Genomic DNA, 5,896 nt, shown 5'->3' with positions numbered 1-5,896 from the left:
CTATTTCATACAGACGACGAAAAAGAACTCGATTTTCCAGGGAAGGACAGCTGGAGGATAGGATCCTTTTTTTCCGACATTTAGACGATAAAGTAACTGCTTTTCTCACTATTCTCAGAATGAGGGATTGGGATTGACCAGGACCTATTCTCTGGGAACTTCCGCCTCCTTAGCCAATCCACCTTATTCTTGATAGTTCGGTATGAATGGTATTCTTTTTAGTCTTAATCCTAATACTTCTATCATGGTATTAAATACCCTAGTACTGTTAGGAGAATGCCCAATAGCCCTTGGGCATGGAAGGAATGATACGAAAATAGCGAATTTGCTTATTAGGAGTAGAAGCACTTTTCGATAGTAAGATAGATATAGATCTAAAGGGCCTAGCAGTTCTTACAATACCAGTAGTAATAGATAGGATACCTTATGGAGATACCTTGAAAAAAAGACTAGTTAGAGTTTCTCAAAAAAGCTTAGGAAAGCAGGTTTAGGAAAGGAAGTTTCACCAGTGTCTAAGTAAGAAAAGTCAAGTTAGTCATCTAAGGAAAGCCTTGGGCGAAAGAAAAACCCTTTTCTCTGCGCATATTCCCTTTCTAGAGTATTATACTGTCAATAACTATCCTTTAGTTTCCTAAATCCCTTTTGCCGCCTCAAGTAAAGTATAATATCTGAAGTAGTAGATGCTACTGAAAGAGGTATGTCATAATCATAAGTAGTTACTTCTTCCATTTTGACTGTAATAGAGTTCAAGTAGTTGATAGCGCCAGTCTAAGTAGTTATCTCTGTTCTCTTTTGGAGATGTAGTAAACTATGCGTAAGCTGTATTTTACTATGGATAAGGAATAGTTCTTGCTTATCTATTCGGAGTATTTGCCTATTCCTAAGTAGTTATTCACTATCCATAACCTTTATCAGTATCTGACCTCTTGGGCAAGCCAAAATCAGTAATTCTTAAAAGCTAGTATCTTTACCTCTTTCTTTCCTCCGTCTAAGGCCAGTCATTTTCCTTCTCTGCGGTTGCTTATGGTGAGTGCTAATTCCTTCCAATTGCAGTCCTTCGAGGTTATATCCTATCCTAGTATATGAAATACAGGAAGGCCAACACTGCAGAAGCCCAGCTATAACCTCCTGTCGTATCCCAGTCAGTCAGGCAGGGCAGAAACATCCATGACGCGCTGTCGCCTGTCGCGTCTGGAAAAAGAACTAAACCAAATAGGTGGAGAATCCAAGCTCGACAATGGTATCCAACTGTCTGCTCGTCTGCACCAGGTGGACACTGCCCAAAAGCCTGCCTAAGCCAGGTCAGTGGGACTCCGGTGTTGTGGCTACCTCGTAGGTCATCCGGAAGCAGTCTCCCAAGAAAGGCCTCCACCCTCTGCCTCCATCCGCCTGGTGATGTCTGACCGGTCACTGGACGACCAGTAATGTTGAGACCAAGAATCTTCTGGCAATCTTCTAGTGTCACGGTCATCTCCCCGCAGGGAAGGTGGAAAGTGTGAGTCTCTGGCCGTCACCTATTGGAAGACAAACGAATACAAAATCATTAGTATGCAAAGTAGATTTGATAATTGTAAATATTAAACAACTAGAGAAGTCTTTACCTGTCGACCAGAGCCGTCAACGTCGCTGTGTTGAAAGTGGGCAGCCCACGGTGAACCTGGTATGATACGACGTCCAAGCCAGCCCTCTGTAGGAGAGGAGTGTACTTCTCATCGTACCTCATCTCCTCCAGAAACCGGTCGTGGGTCCGGACCCGCAGAACGGGCAACACCTAGCAATCAAAAGAATTTCATTAGTCAAATATACGTTGCATATATTAAATTAAAATTTAATATTTGTGCAAAATATTACCTCTCCCTCTGCGGTGAGACGGCCCCTGTGGTGCTCGTCGTAGTGAGGGTCCAGCAAGTGGAACTGCGCCATCCTGCAAATTAAGATATCAACATATTAGAATATAAGTTGTGTACAAAGTGTAACAAAAAGTTCGACATATTAGAATAAAAGTTGTGTACAATAAAATATTAAAATGTATCACACCTGACTAAGTGTCCAAATGCATGTACGTGAGTTGTGGCCAAGTCTCCCGCATTTTCCGCATTCATTCTGCTCTGGGTCCACGAGAAAGGGGGACGCTCGACCTCTCCTACTGCGACCGAAAACCTGATCCATAACCATGTTGCACCGGCTCCTTTTCCTACTACCACGTTTGTCCCATCGATGCGCTGGATCAGCAACGTATACCGGACCGGTGTACGTTGGCCATTGTGACTCATCAAGAAATGGCTCAAAACGAGGGCTCCAGGTACGTACTAAGCTCTCTACACTGAACTCAGAAGGTATTCTGCTTTCAAATGCAAAGTTACGATGACGTGCGGCCGCAACATAATGAGAACATGGAAAATGGTATTGTCTAGGTTTACCACAACCGCACGAGAATGCATCAAGTAACACGACATGTGTCCTCGAAGGCCGCACCTCACCGTCGGAAGTTATGCCGCCTAGTGTTGTTACCTCGTATTTACCCAACTCCTCATCAAAGCATTGTACCTCATGTCTATGGGCACGTTCCTTTGCATTATTAAGGTGTGATGTTGGTTTAGGTGCCCATCTCTGCCCTCGCGTCTGCATTGCCTTGGCCTGTGCGTGTCTATCATTAAACCAAGCCACAAGCCTATAAAAAGTTGTCGGGGACCATAATTAGGGGTACCCTCAAGACGCCTAATTCTCAGCTGGTAACCCCCATCAGCATAAAGCTGCAAAGGCCTGATGGGTACGATTTAGTCAGGGATCAGTCCATACGAGCGACTCGATCACGCCTCGCCCGAGCCTAGCCTCGGGCAAGGGCAGCCGACCCCGAGGGGTTTCCGCCTCGCCCGAGGCCCCCCTTTTACGGCGGACACATCTCCGGCTCGCCCGAGGCCTTGCCTTCGCCAAGAAGCAACCCTGACTAAATCGTCGCGTCGACCGACCGAGTCGCAGGAGCATTTAACGACAAAGGAAGCCAGGCCCTGCCAAAGGCGCCGTAGGAAGCGCCGCCCGACCCAGGGCTCGGACTCGGGCTCAGCCCCGGAAGACGGCGAACTCCGCTCCGCCCGACCCAGGGCTCGGACTCGGGCTAAGACCCGGAAGACGGCGAACTCCGCTCCGCCCGACCCAGGGCTCGGACTCGGGCTAAGGCTCGGAAGACGGTGAACTCCGCTCCGCCCGACCCAGGGCTCGGACTCGGGCTAAGGCTCGGAAGACGGCGAACTCCGCTCCGCCCGACCCAGGGCTCGGACTCGGGCTCAGCCCCAGAAGACGACGAACTCCGCTTCACCCGACCCCAGGGCTCGGACACCACCCTGGCCTCTGCCGACGACCTCCGCCTCGCCCGACCCAAGGGCTCGGACTCGGCCTCGGCCATGAAGAACAGACTCGACCTCGACTTCGGAGGAGCCTCCACGTCGCCCAACCTAGGGCACAGGCCAGCCACGTCAACAGGAAGCGCCATCATCACCCTGCCCCGAGCCGACTCGAGCCGCAGAGAACAAGACCGGTGTCCCATCTGGCTAGCTCCGCCAGATAGGCAATGATGGCGCCCCGCATGCCCTGTGACGACGGCGGCTCTCAGCTCTCTTACGGAAGCAGGGGGACGTCAGCAAGGACACAACCACTCCGACAGCTGTCCCTCCGCCAGGCTCCGTTGCTTCTCCGACAGCCACGACACCACACCAGCTGGGTGCCAAGATCTCTCCGGCTGCCACATTGGCATGTACCCAGGGCGCTAGCTCTCCCCCGCTAGACACGTAGCACTCTGCTACACCCCCATTGTACACCTGGATCCTCTCCTTACGCCTATAAAAGGAAGGACCAGGGCCTTCTTAGAGAAGGTTGGCCGCGCGGGGACGAGGACGAGACAGGCGCTCTCTCGGGGCCGCTCGCTTCCCTCACCCGCGTGGACGCTTGTAACCCCCTACTGCAAGCGCACCCGACCTGGGCGCGGGACGAACACGAAGGCCGCGGGATTCCCATCTCTCTCTCTCTCTCGCCGGACTCCGCCCTCCTCGCTCCTTTCCCCCCTTCGCGCTCGCCCACGCGCTCGACCCATCTGGGCTGGAGCACGCAGCACACTCACTCGTCGGCTTAGGGACCCCCCGGTCTCGAAACGCCGACAGTTGGCGTGCCAGGTAGGGGCCTGCTGCGTGCTGACGAGCAGTTTCTCGTCAAGCTCCAGATGGGCAGTCTCCAACAACCTCTCCAACCCGGGACGGTGCTCCGTTTCGGGAGTCTTGAGTTCATGTCCCTCGACGGTAGCTACGACATGATACTCCTTCCACCGCCGCGCGACAACGACAATGGCGGCCGACAACCCGCCCGCCGGCGGCGGAATCGGCGACATCTTCCCCGCGTGGTGGAAGAACGACATTTGAGCTCGCCCCGTCCTCTCCCCCGCCATCGGAGGAGGAGGCGGGGCAACCAAGGCCAAGCGGGAGGCCGCGCTTCGTCGGCTGTCGAGCGAATCGACGTCCCCAGCGCCCCAACGGGGGATGCGTCGGGCGTCGACCTCGCATCTGAGACGGAGGCGAGCGTCGTCCCCCCGCGACACGCCAATCCCGAGCAAGTGGACGACACCAGCACGCTCGCGGAGGGCCTGCAGGACGTCGCCCTCGTACCCAAGACGACGGCGCAATCAGTCCCTGACGTGACTCTGTCGCTCCTCGTCGACCAAAAGGTACTAACTGATTCCCATCCTACGTCATTTCGACTCGACCTCAACCCGCCTAGCGACCTCGCTTTGGCGGGCGCTCTCGTTGAGGCGAGTGCAACCCCTCTGGGGTTTCGTATGTGGTCGCCTTGGGACCGATTGACGGACGTCTCGACCTACGGGCCCTCTGGGTCCGAGGAAGATGACGATCCCAGCATCTGTTGGGATTTCTCTGGATTTGGCAACCCCAGTGCCATGCGGGACTTCATGAGCGCATGTGACTACTGCCTCTCCGGCTGTTCCGACGGTAGCCGCAGCCTTGACGACAAGGACTGCGGCCCAAGCCGCGAATGTTTCCACGTCGAGCTAGGGGATCCCTCCAAAGGCAACCATCTCGGCATGCCGGAGGACGATGACCTCCCTAGGCCGGTGCCTCGCGCTGACATCCCGCGGGAGCTAGCTGTGGTCCCCGTTCTGGCGGGGGGTCACGACCCACAGCTCGAGCAAGTCCGCGGGGCGCAGGCCAGGCTCGACGAGGGAGTAGGAGCGCTTGAGTCGATCCGCCGGGACGTCGGGCAGGTATGGGCGGGCCAGCCCCCGGCCGGAGAAATACGTCACCTTCCCCAGGGTTTCCAGCACCGCGTCGCCAACGACGTCAGGGTCAGGCCGCCTCCCGCATCCAGCGGGGTCGGTCAGAACCTGGCAGCCGCAGCAATGCTCATCCGCGCGATGCCGGAGCCATCAACCACCGAGGGTCGGCGAATCCAGGGAGAGCTCAAGAATCTCCTGGAAGGCGCTGCGGCCCGACGGGCCGAGAGCTCTGCCTCCCGAAGGCAGGGATACCCCTCGGAACCTCATGCCGCGACTTCCCGATTCATGCGGGAAGCCTCGGTCTACACCAGGCGCACGCGCAACACCGCGCCTGCGGCCCCGGGCCACCTCGGCAACGAGCACCATCGTCGCGACCGTCGGGCTCACCTCGACGAAAGGGTGCGCCGAGGCTACCACCCCAGGCGTGGGGGACGCTACGACAGCGGGGAGGATCGGAGTCCCTCGCCCGAACCACCCGGTCCGCAGGCCTTCAGTCGGGCCATCCGACGGGCGCCGTTCCCGACCCGTTTCCGACCCCCGGCTACTATCACAAAGTACTCGGGGGAAACGAGACCGGAACTGTGGCTCGTGGACTACCGCCTGGCCTGCCAACTGGGTGGA

The 5,896-nt window shown here is 55.8% G+C and overlaps 1 long non-coding RNA gene across 1 annotated transcript; it reads right to left on the bottom strand.

The window, feature by feature from the left end:
- Positions 1-1,701: 1,701 nt before the first annotated feature.
- On the bottom strand, positions 1,702-2,080 carry LOC103635986 (uncharacterized). Its single transcript, XR_557747.3, has 3 exons — positions 2,038-2,080; positions 1,852-1,924; positions 1,702-1,771 (listed from the first exon to the last, which is right to left on the bottom strand). It is a non-coding gene; the product is annotated as an uncharacterized lncRNA (long non-coding RNA).
- Positions 2,081-5,896: the final 3,816 nt, after the last annotated feature.

The sequence above is a fragment of the Zea mays genome, chromosome 8 (assembly GCF_902167145.1).
Source record: "Zea mays cultivar B73 chromosome 8, Zm-B73-REFERENCE-NAM-5.0, whole genome shotgun sequence".
NCBI lineage: Eukaryota > Viridiplantae > Streptophyta > Magnoliopsida > Poales > Poaceae > Zea > Zea mays.
This window is presented reverse-complemented; position numbering and strand designations above follow the sequence as displayed.